This window comes from Nannobrachium achirus, assembly GCF_963921795.1.
Source record: "Nannobrachium achirus genome assembly, chromosome: 2".
Lineage (NCBI taxonomy): Eukaryota > Metazoa > Chordata > Actinopteri > Myctophiformes > Myctophidae > Nannobrachium > Nannobrachium achirus.
In genome coordinates, this window is record NC_137811.1 from 9,249,894 (window position 1) to 9,262,926 (window position 13,033).

The 13,033-nt window shown below is 39.3% G+C and overlaps 2 long non-coding RNA genes across 2 annotated transcripts; both read right to left on the reverse strand.

The window, feature by feature from the left end:
* Positions 1-1,385: 1,385 nt before the first annotated feature.
* LOC308304375 lies at positions 1,386-1,837 on the reverse strand. The gene is made up of 3 exons (XR_013963058.1): positions 1,788-1,837; positions 1,611-1,660; positions 1,386-1,520 (listed from the first exon to the last, which is right to left on the reverse strand). It is a non-coding gene; the product is annotated as an uncharacterized lncRNA (long non-coding RNA).
* A 359-nt stretch (positions 1,838-2,196) lies between these two features.
* On the reverse strand, positions 2,197-3,825 carry LOC308304367. Its single transcript, XR_013963056.1, has 4 exons — positions 3,702-3,825; positions 3,046-3,096; positions 2,399-2,414; positions 2,197-2,295 (listed from the first exon to the last, which is right to left on the reverse strand). It is a non-coding gene; the product is annotated as an uncharacterized lncRNA (long non-coding RNA).
* Positions 3,826-13,033: the final 9,208 nt, after the last annotated feature.

Consider the following 13,033-nt stretch of genomic DNA (forward strand, 5'->3'; position numbering starts at 1 on the left):
ACAAGACTCAACAATAGCCTAGACTATGGTCACTGTCCAGTTTTCTTGAAAAATCTGATACTGCTTGATTGTATCCAATATTTTGCACACAAAACATATTTTACCTGCGGCCTAGGTCTTATTTTAAAGGTTCAGGCTGAATCAGGCATCTCACCATCATGCAGCACATATCATAAACATTATTCTACACATTAATTTCTATGGTGATTTGACATTGAATCCATCTATCATGTTGGGATGTCCTACATGTCTCTATATAAATCCCAAACCTCACCAATGATTCTCCTTGCAACATGCAACTACTTACAACTACCACTATCGCCAATGGCAGTCGCTAGTTGCATTGGTGTGACATGTCCTAAAACTGTTTTGTTGCAAGGAGTTGCATGAGAATCATTGGTGTGGTTTGGGCTTTAGGACAGTATAAATGTACAGGATAGACTTGCAGTGTAATGTAGTCTGGTATTTAGTCTGGAGACACTTTATATTCAATGAGTCATAGATGGATCAGAACAAAGGAAAAACATATTGTTGGTGTCAGGAGGAAACCTCATATCCCCAAAACTGTTACTTTCCAGGAAATGGACAAAAAGAACCATGTGTTCTAATACAGTCTAGTTATTATTTAGTCATAAGCTCTTGTTTTCATTGGTTCAATAGTTATAAAACCCACAGGCACACTTAACCATATTCACTTACTTATTACTAAGTTATTAGGCCATTTCACAAAGAGCAACAATTAAATAGCAGATCTACAAGGTCACATTGTGCCGGAATGCGACCTGTTGTGAGTTTGTAGATTGCCTATTTTTTTTGCAAAGTTTATGGGACACTGTAATATGACGAAGAAGGTCATTCATTTATGGGAAAACTAAAAAGAAAACTTGGAACCACTTTAACCACTTTAATCAATGTTATGCTTTAACAATTAAAAGAATAGCAGAAATACAAGCTCACAGTGTGGCACCAAGTGCCGCTTGTAGATTTGCTGTTTTTTGAATACCGTATATATTTTTAAAAGCGCACATTTGTAACTCAAATATTCACTGGGGGGGGGGGGGGGGGGGGGTCCCTGGAACAATATATCTTGAGATGGGGGTCCGCGGCCAAATTCATGACATTTTGGGGGTCCTTGACATGAAAAAGTTTGAGAACCACTGATTTAGAAGAAGGATTTAGAAGATATTTATAGACTTGGGTCAACATATTCAAAGACCTGCACACATTTTTATCATTTTTCAAAAATAGCAGATCTACAAGCTCATAGCCTGGCACTGTGAGCTTGTATATCTGCTATTTTTTATAGTTAAAGGCATAAAATAAGGATTAAAGTGCTTCAAATCTAGAGTTACACGTACAATTGTGTTCCATGTCTTGTGACTTTTAATTTGAATATGGAGATACAAGGTTTCTGACAGACATCAACATACCTCCACATTATTTTATAAAGAGTATCAAAGATTTACGATTCCTGACATTTGAATGAAGTGGATCAACTGTAGATTAAGGAACTGATGATTCTGTAGTGAAACATGAGTTAAAGACAATTAGAAGCTTTGTAGAATGTTTGTAATATTTTAACAGTGTGATGAATATGTTGGTGTTTTCACCTCTCATGGTTGCCAGTCCTGTCATTCACTGAGTTCAGCTCCCATTCCATCTTAATGAATAGAGAGATAGAAACATGGATATCTCTGATTAGTGGACATTTACTGAACAACATGAATAATATGAATAACTCTGAACAACAATATGACATGAGGACATTTAAACAGTCTATACTGTACCATTTTCATAGTCATCATCAGATCGCTTCAGATCTTCATAGACACTGTTGTCGCCTAAAGTTTAACAAATACATACAAAAAATGACATTAGATGAGTTGTTTATATTTTAAACATGGTTTCAGTTGTGTTCATTATTCTGATAATTAGTAAGAAGAACAAACAAGACTGAAGTGATCTACTTTAATGAACTTTCAGGTATATACTGTATAATGTAAACTCAGTCAGAGGAAGTGCAGATGGCTATGGTCAGACTGTATATAATTTTTGTATTCTGTTTTTAGATGTTTATTATTCTAATCTCTCTACTTTTATCTACACCGTTTCACGCTACAACAACCAGGGATAACTGTCTGTCTGTCTGTCTGTCTGTCTGTCTGTCTGTCTGTCTGTCTGTCTCTAAAACACTGACCGTGCTGCAGTGGGCAGTACAAGTCATCAGCAGCTCCAGTTTGATTGGTCCCGTGGTCTGCTGCTGAGTCCTGATTGGTTTCCGGGTACGGAATGGGTCTGTAATTAAAATATACTATGTTTAGTAGAAATGAAGTATAAAACAAGATGGAATCTATTGGTGTCATGTTGATGAATAGACAGAGATCATTACTGTACTTACATGACATAAACTGGATCTGTAAATAAAAACAATAACAATAAGCATAAATATAAAGTAAGGCTGGGACTTTAACTGATTAATTGCGATTAATTAATTACAGAAAATTTACGTGATCAAAAAAATTAACGCATTTTAATCGCACTTAGTTTTTGCACCACATAACCTTCAGTTTCGGGCATACTGATCATAGCGATGCACCAACCAAGAAGAGACAACAAACGCAAAGGGAGAAGTAGCCGATCAGAGCGCTTTGCTTGGCCCAGTGGATACGAAATTTAGATTTAAAAAACTCAACCGTTGATTCACTCATACAACAACATGTGTTTTACTTGAAAAAAAATGCTTCTCAGGTCAAATATCGATGTGCGATTAAAATGCGATTAATTGCGATTAATTAATCACAGAGCCTGTAATTAATTAGATTACATTTTTTAATCGCATCCCAGCCCAAATATAAAGATATGACAATGAGAAAGCCTGTGAATGAGTTCTAGTTTACTGTCACAGAGACAGAGGGCCACGCCCCCTCAACCCACTGAGAAGAAACTAAAACAATAAGACACTCCTTACATTAATATTCCACTTCCAAACAAATGAAATAAGATCAGATGAAAATCAACATCCAGTTTTAAAATTATATAGCCTACCATTTTCATAGTCATCAGGGTTCTGGATTACACCATAGACACTTGTGTTGGCTGAAGATAAACAAATAAGCATGTTTTTATTGTTGTTATTTCAATATGAATTAAAGTCATACTGTGTAACAGTATTTATTTTTTATTTTTTCTGTTTTAGCGACACCCCTTGAAAGTGTTTGTCTGGAATGAGTGATGAAAGATTTAATGTATGTAAAATAATCTGTGTTCCAATGGATCCACGGTATAGTTATCATTTAGTCACAACATAGATCCCTCTATTATCCCAAGAGGGAAAATCACAAGCTCTTGTTAATAGGCCTACGTTTCATCTGTTCAATATGCTTATATATAAAACCCAGACACACTTAACCACTTTCAGTTAAACGTTCGCATTATTTTTAAAATAGAAAAAAAAATGCGTATCTACAAGCTCACAACAAGTTGCGATGTGACGTGATGTTGTGAGCTTGTAGATATTTTCGCGACATTTGCTGTTGCATGAGGAAGTATGGCATTCATTCATGAAAAGGTTGAAATGTCGACACAAGGTTTCTGCCTGACAGTGGCGATATTAAAACATAATGTCATTTAGTTAAAATGTTTGCAACGTATGACTTAACTAACTAGTAACTACCAACTGACAAACTTTAATGTACACTGACCGTGTTGCAGTGGGAGGTACAAGTCATCAGGAGCTCCACTTTGATTGGTCCTCTGATTTGGAGCGGAGCCCTGATTGGTTCCCTGAGACTGAGCAGCTCTGTAATTAAAAACATGAAATCTAGCAGAAATGAAGTATAAAACAAGATGGAATCTACTGTTGTCATGGTGATGAATAGACAGAGATCAATACTGTACTTACCTGACACAGCATGGATCTGTAAATTAAACACAATTTGTACCATAAATAATCTCCCATTGTTTTGTGTAGAGATGCTCAATTATTGTAATCTAGATGTAATATATTTATTATAATAGTTCTCACTTTTTGATGTTGTGTATCGACACAGCAGGATCAGCAGGATGGTCAGTAGAATCACACCAACAAGTCCTACAATCAACCCCACTGTGATTGTACGTGTTGTAGGACTTGTTGAAGGTGGATCAGGTTCAGTCACTGATGGTTGAGACACTAAGATGACAAGGACAGTGAATATAGCATTTGAAATGAATAGAAGTATTCATTCAGTATTAGAACTACCCATTTGAGCATTTGGTCTAAACATTGTGATTCAAAACCTGGTAGAACACTGTAATGTCTGTAATTGTGTAATAAAGACAATTATTCCATAGAAAAGTAATAATATAATGGTGTGTATATTTGCATATTGTTTAAAATAAGGGTAAATAATTAGCAGTATACTCACATGTCACTGTCATCCAGCTCTGTAGTGATTCTCCTCCAGAATATCTACACTTGTAGAATCCCTCATCAGACTTAGATACAGCAGGTATGATCATCTCTCCATTGGTTTCATCTTGGACCAGTTGTTCATTTCTATAGAATTCCACGTTGGACAGAGAGTCTGCTCTGTGTTTGCATTGAAGAGTGACAGAATGTCCCTCAGTCACAGGGTGAACAGGACTCACCAGGATGACACGACCACCTGTAAAACAGTTAAGTTACAATCAGTTCACTTTACAGACCAGTAGCCTAGTGATAATAGAAAAGCATGCTTTTCAGCTTTTTAGCCCCAGCATCTGTAACCTCCACCTCTGCTGTATAGCTCAATCATAATGTGTTGAAACAACTTCAATCAATCTTAACATGGAGGCATGACACACCGCCATGTCAAATTTGATGCAGGCGGACAGTAGGCTACACTCAAATTAAACGGTTGTTTCAACCTTGAGCAGGAGCACACGCACAGACATTCATCGATGTAAAACAACCCTTAATTATCTCAAGAACTTTTATACAAGCTGTAGATGTCACACCAGCCTGCAACATGTAGGAACGAGCCTTATTTCTGTTAGAGAAATAAGAATGTAATCATTTCACCAGTCACCTCCTCAGTCGGATCTTTAATTTATGCTACCAAAGATGGCATTCTGCACTGTTCTTCGGTAGTGAATGAAGTAACTGGACTCACTGTGTACTGTGATGTTGACAGCATTGCTGTACTCTCCCAATCCAGACTCACACCAGTACACTCCGCTGAAGAGGTTTTGCTTGACAACATCCCATGTGTATATGGTCATTGGATCTCTGCTCTGTGAAAGCCCTTTCAATCCACCACCAATGTAACCCTTCACTCTCCATTCAGTATATTTCCCCTCACAGCTCAGTGAGATAGGCTTAAAGCTGAAGTGTTGAGTTCTGTTAGAACTCACTGTGAGAGAAGCTGAAGAATGAAGATCTAAAACACAACACAGGATCAAAGGTCAAACAAAACCTTGTTACAATGACATACTGTAGTAAAGAAAAGAGAACAAGAAATAATGGGAAATACAAAAATAGGGGAAGGGTGGAACAGTGAGAGTGAATTAGTCAGCCGGTCACTGGGTCTGTCATTTACGATTATGAGTCACACTCACCACCAGACCACACAAACTGAGGTTCACTGTACTCAGTGTAATAAACTGGGTCTCCTCTCCCAGCGTTACACACATATCCTCCTGTGCCTGTAGGACCGTGAATGATGTAGGAACCTTCTACAGTCCCATGGAGGCTACCAGGTAAGAGCTCATAAGTGTAGGAGTTGGGTGATGGTGTAGGAACAGCTCCGTACCAGTAGAACCTCCAGTCTGCAGGTGATTCTTTAACTTCACAGCTCAGAGTCACTGAGGCTCCAGGACTCAACCATGGAGGAGACACACTCAGAACAGGCTTGGGTTTGGCTGTTGGAAAACACAATTCACTGCATTACAAAAATACTAATAATTACTTTTTTTTAATAGTTAGACCAACTGGGGAGAGACAGCCGCTGACGCCCGCGTCCACGTCCATTCAACGGCTCTTGCTGGAACTGGGCTGCAGAGCCACAACAGGCCTGCCCACTGTTTACATGACATTTATTATGAAATATTTTGCTATTGATAGCATTCATTTGTACTGTCAATTATAATAATATAGGAAAATAATACACAAAGAAAAATATATATAGAAAAGCAAATTGCATATTCATTACCAGAGGATTAAGAGAGAGAAAAAAATCAACAACAACATTATAGAACCAGTTAAGCAAAAACAGTACTTTACTATCTTAGTTTAGAATATGGATGTTAATGATAATAATAATTGAGAGGATGCAGTATGGGCCTATATGATCTTTACTGAATGAATGAAGAGAATATATATTAAAACAATCTTCACCTGGACTGTTTCCATAGGAGAGGAAGATATTCAGCACTGAAAAACATTTCATGAACAATATCAAACCAAACACTGCATTTTAATTATTCATAATTAACATGACACCAACAAAGAACAAATAACAAGCAATAATACAACAATGTGTCCATTCTGCTAATGTTTTAATAACATCAATGGCTAATGATGCATGACCACAATAGACTGGGCAATATTGTTTTAATCAATGTTAGTTAACGACACCTTGTTGATTTCTGTTAGTGGGGATGATGAAAATAGAATTGCATAACAATATTATGTTAATCAGAAAGTCTATTGGTGCTCGGGTGATGTAGTGGTAAAGTTTCTGCCCACCACGAAGGAGGCTGGGGGGTTGAATCCATGGTGGTGCACCCGGCTTTGTGGAGCGTCCATACAAACACAATTGGGCCGTGTTCGGGTGAGAGAAAAACTGAAATCTTTTCTTTTAAACTATGATGACAATAACGACTTACAATATGAAGCTGTTAGTTTCATCATGCTTATTATTATAGCGCATGTAATCTAAATGAGGATTTGACTTCAACTGAGTGCTGCTGCTGGCAGAGCCTATTGGACATACAGTATACATGCTACCATATCTTTATTAATAAAATAAAAAAGCATAAAATGTCATCGTCGTCGTCCAGGGAGGGACATTTGTCCCATTCATGTGTGATGCATTTGGTCCAAAGATTTAGGAAATAATTAATTAACTCATTTAATGCCCCCCTTTCACCACTAGAGGGGGCTCAGTGTGCCCCAGACAATCCCATAGAGATATGCTGGTATATGCAGAAGCCCTGCAGCCATGACTTGCCTGAACACTTTCCTTTGTGCATGTACAGGAAGAGGATGAAGTTAGCTTGAAGTTAGCTATTGGCTACCAAGCATTTTAAAAGCCTTATTTTCGTCAACTTAGCCATGATTAACCCTTGCACACCTCATGCATGGGAAAAAAACAGAGAAGAATGAGCTCTAAAAAATCCAATGCAATCCTGGATTGCATTGGAGTGGATTTGTGCAGTTTGTTCACAGCTTTCAAACAAAAAAATCCGATTGGAAATCCGTTCAGGCATTCTTGAGATAATAGCCATTATGTTTTACACTGTTGTGAGCTTGGAGGTCTGCTACCTGAGTTGTATGGGGGTTGTATGGGGGTTAAACATGCAAAATCGCGATTGAAATCATTTTCACTAGATTTGATGGGGTCCAAAAAAAAAAATTCAAAATTTTTTTTTTCAAAAAAAGTTTATTTTTATTTTTTATTTTTTTTTTAAATCACGAGATATCTCGTGATTGGCACTGTGGCACTATATGATATATCACGAGATATCTCGTGATTGGCACTCAATGAGTTAAGCTGCACAGATATATTTTCTGACAGCTGAACATGCCCTCTTTCGGAAAACAATGTTGAAATCATTTTTAAATACTTTAAAAAAAATGTTTCTAGGCTTAATTGTCTTGAAAAAAGGACGCTAAAATAAAGATAATATTTCGAAAATATTTTATAAAAAAGATTTAGCTTCATATTCTATTATTTTATATGGATTGATAAGGGATGTTAACAAAGTCGGCCTGACAATGGCCAAAATTATTATTTTACCATTATTTTATGCTTTTTGTGATTTTTGAATAGAAACACATATATGAAGCTTAATCTTTTTTATAAAATATTTTCGAAACATTATTTTTATTTTAGCGTCCTTTTTTCAAGAAAAAGTTGACTATAGCTCCTTTAAATGGCACAGAATACTAGGAATGACCCAACATCTTTCTGACTCTTCAACGCACTTTACAATGTACTTCATATTCAACCATTCACACACACATTCATACACTGATGGCAGAGAAAACCATGCCATCAGGCACCAAGCGGCAGCAGTTATGGGTTCAGTGTCTTGCTCATGGACACATCCGACACGAAGCCTGGAGGAGCAGCGGACATATATATAACAAATCGTCACTGTCGTGCAGAAACCTCGTATCTCCAGGTTTCATTTCACCAATTAAAGCCCTGCTTCATCTTACAAGGCCGTCGCACAAAAGTAGTGAAAACAGCAGATCTACAAGCACACAACGCCTCGCAGCGCGAGGCGTTGTGTGCATGTAGATCGGCTGTTTTCACTAGTTTAAATCATTTTTACAATGATAAATACAAAACAAACGGTTTTGGACAACGACGATATGGGACCTTCAGTTTCCACAGTTGACCGCTTGACTTCTTGAGCCACATGCACGCCCCTGAGCCACATGCACGCCCCTCAAAATGGATATTGATGACCTATTAATAATTACTACTGTACTTAAAAAAAAAGAAATTAGAGCGCCAGTGAGGAGCCTTCGTTCTACTCCTCGTTGACAGGTGTCGCCCCAGCCCAAAGGAGTACTGTACATGCAATGACCTTTATCACCCTCCTCGCCCGGCATTCCTCCCTAAAAAACGGGTCTATTGTGTTTGCAAAGACGCCCGAAAAAAGCCGGTTGCACCACGGAGGATTCGAATCCACAACCTCCGTGCTGGTGGGCAGGGACCTTACCACTGTGCCACCTGAGTTCTCAACGGGCCTGAAAATTAAGGCACTGTGCCACCTGAGTTCTCAACGGGCCTGAAAATTAAGGCCTAACTGGGCCGACCCGAGGCCTGGACCAGCCCGGCCCGACTAATTTACACATCATACATTTTAGGCCTTAACCTACCCTAAATTCTCATTTGGCAACAACGAGAAATTTCGCCAATTTGTCCTTTGTCCACAAAGACGAGATTCTCGTAACGTTTTTAATTTCATTTGTTTATGATAGTGGGTGCTCCTGTCAGTGATACCAGACTACAAATCCCAGAATGAAACGTGAGATGACTTAATTCCAAAATTACAACATTGATTCAGTTGACATGGTTTCACTTTAGTCAAACTCGGTGGCTTAACTTTAACAAAAAGTTGTTTAAGTGTACAGTATAGTCATGGTCAAATGATACAAATTGTAAAGCTTATAGAGCTACTAGCAATAACATTGATATAGGCCTACTCACAGAGCAGCAGACAGATCCAGATGTGACCCATCCTCTCCTGTGATGAACGACTCTGAAAACTCCTTCTTATTCACACTGAACTTGAGTAATAATGTAGGCTACATACTGCTGTATGAAACACGGAAATGACAGAGAGGAGAGAGAGAGGGAGGGAGAGAGTGAGAGAAAGAGAGATTATAAATAGATTCAGATCTGCTCTTTCTTCCTCTTTTTCCTTCCTATTTTTTTGGAAGTGAAGATGAGATGAAAATTGCCATTCATTGCAGGTTTAGTTGTATTTTTTCCTGGCCAGCTGCGTGGTTTAGATGTAGAAATAAGTATCCTCTATATTACACGATGAGGCATGGGGACATTCCATGGTCACTCAAAACCAATATGATAGCATTAACTCCGTCACTGTCAAGAAAGCACAGGAACAACAAGAAAGGTGCTTGCCTCTGGGCGCAAAACCTCGCCAGGCCCGGTTGCCTACCCATGGCCTCCACCATGAGAAGACTGTGTTGCATTTTGTGCAAAATGGGCCCCTCCTGCAAATTTTGGAAGCCAATCGTAGCCAGTCGGAATAGAATCTGAACAATCTGGCAGATCTTACATCTTGATCGCATGACTAAAGTGTGACAAAGTGTGTCAAAATTTACCTCTAACACTAACACTGGGTGAAATTCACCCTGACACCTGCCTGTAGGTGAAAAACAAACAAACAAAAAAGAAAACAGGGATGGGTGCAGGGAAACATACCTACCTTCTATGATGTCACTGAGCATCCTGAAGGTACTCATAAGGACCCTCCCACCTCAGACATCAGCAACATTATGAAAATCACAACAACATACTGTAATTGTCCGGGTGAAAATCACCCGGCTTTAGTGTTCTAGGGCTAAAGAGTACAAGACTAGGATGATAAATCACAGCTCCAGTGCTCATATTTATAGTTGGTACTCATTTTGAGTTTGCATGTGTATATGCAATGTGTTTCTCAGATGTGACTTACAGTATATTGGAAAGCTATGACTCGGTTGTTTGGTCACAGTGTCAGTTAAGACAAAAGAGAAGAATCACGCATAATTAGAACTTGATTGAGCAAATAGATTAATTATAATATATGTGAACATTGTGTGATGATTGACACTACATTGTTGTGTCCAGGACTGCTTCAAGTTCTCAGTGTGTTTGTACTGTGTTGTGTTCTTAACAGCTGTGACCTCCAATAAACAGTGCAGTTGTGTGGGCTGTGCAAGTAGGCAGAAGTAGATGACAATAGGACAATAGGACTAACAGCAGAGGGTGAGGTTATGGGGATATGGGGCTAGCTTAAACTTAATAGAGGACCGCTGCTGCTGCTCCAACATGCCAAGAGGAAGGCTTGCAAAATGCAGCCGAGTTCAGGTCTGTGTGATCGTGACGCTCAGCCCCATGACAGGATGCACATCAAACCACACATCCTCTCTCGTACTATGTCCAGGGGAGTCATGTAGTCATGATGTGATGGTAGTTTGTTGGGTCTTTCAGGTCATGTCTAGCAGCAGGATGGTGAGGATACTTTGGGTAGATGGAGTACATTTACTTTTTAACTCATTGAGTGCCTATCCCGAATTAGTTCGGGATATATTATCGCATCCCAGAGTGCCTATCCCGAACTAGTTCGGGATATTAAAAAAAAAAAAAAAAAAAAATTGAAAATTTTTTTTTAGATTTTTTTTTTTTGGACCCCATCAAATCTAGTGAACATGATTTCAATCGCGATTTTGCATGTTCCACCCCCATACAACCCCATCTAACATACAGGGCAGCCATGTTTGTTTACATAACATGTAAAACATAATGGCGATTATCTCAAGAATGCCTGAACGGATTTCCAATCGGATTTTTTTGTTTGAAAGCTTTGAACAAACTGCACAAATCCACTCCAATGCAATCCAGGATTGCATTGGATTTTTTAGAGCTCATTCTTCTCTGTTTTTTTCCCATGCATGAGGTGTGCAAGGTTTAATCATGGCTAAGTTGACGAAAATAAGGCTTCTAAAATGCTTGGTAGCCAATAGCTAACTTCAAGCTAACTTCATCCTCTTCCTGTACATGCACAAAGGAAAGTGTTCAGGCAAGTCATGGCTGCAGGGCTTCTGCATATACCAGCATATCTCTATGGGATTTTCTATGGCCACTGGGCGCCCTCTAGTGGTGAAAGGGGTGGCACTAAATGAGTTAACAGTGGTGGATGGAGTACATTTACTTTTTAACAGTGGTGGATGGAGTACATTTACTTTTTAACCGTGACATGCTGCATGGTGCAGAGGAGCAGTGGCTGTAACTGTACTGCTTCAAACTACACTGAGATCAGCCACACACACACACACACACGCACTAACGCACGCACGCACGCACGCACGCACGCACGCACGCACGCACGCACGCAAGCTGCTCATTCAATAGCTAAATAAATTGCAATGCTACAAGGCAATTATTCAAATTGGAACGTGACAAAGTAAGCAAACTGTCTAAAGGCATTTGTATGAATCAGAATGCTGCATTGTAGTCTAGTTGTGTCCTGGACTGGTTAAAGTTATCAGTGTGTTTGTAGGCCTACTGTTTTTAACAACTGTGACCTCCAATAAACAGTGCAGTTGTGCGGGCTGTGCAAGTAGGTAGAAAGAAGTACAGTAGATGACAATGCACAGTTCAGACTATGGTCCTTTAGAAAACCAGTAAGACTCCCTAATCGGGAGATAAGCGACCGTCAGGTCTCATGTAAAAAACGGCCTGATGGTGGCGCTAAATGGGACCGATCCATGATGATGACATGACTCTAGACATACTTTGTGTACCGCTTTGCGTGATTTTAGGGCAAAATCTGTAGGAGCAGTGTCCAAAAATGTGTTTTACAAGAATCAGCGTCATGGTGGCGCTAGAAGAGGGCCATGTGAGGTTGTGGTTTGGCAGCCAAGGAGTGTGTGTGCAAAGTTTGGCATGGATCTGGGCAACGTTGGCGGAGATATGAGTAGGGCAAAAGTGCGACGTGGCGGACAGACAGACAGACAGACAGACAGACAGACAGACAGACTGACTGACAGACTGACAGCCTGTGGAGGGCCTAAATGTGTGTTCACGCATTAGTAGCTATGTACGTGTGTTTGTGTTCATGCATGTTGTGTACACTACTAGCATACAGACAGTATATCAGAGAGGGACAACACAGTTCAAATACAACCATATAGGCCTCTTAGTGGCGGCGTGGCTTCAGATCACTCTTTGTACGGGACTCTCTTTTTTGCAGTTTCTTTCATTCCGGTCGTCTCCACCTTAACCGGGGTGCCTTTTTAATACACTCGGACTGAAAGACCTGCAAGAGACTCCCCACTTTGTACTGTATCACTTCCTTTGTGTTGTACTATTTACAAAATAAATAATCAATATGCAATTGTTCTTATGATCAATACAATGTATTATGTTTCATGTATTAACATGCTACCTTTAACACCTTTGTGTCTCTCTAAATACATGCCAGTAAACGCCTGCATTTGTGGTTTGCAGTGTACCATCTATCTGTTCTAAACATGATGACATGACGTAGGTGTGAAAGGCCTGTGCTTTACTTGAGAACCGTTGTCTTCACAAAGCGTTAACCACAGAGC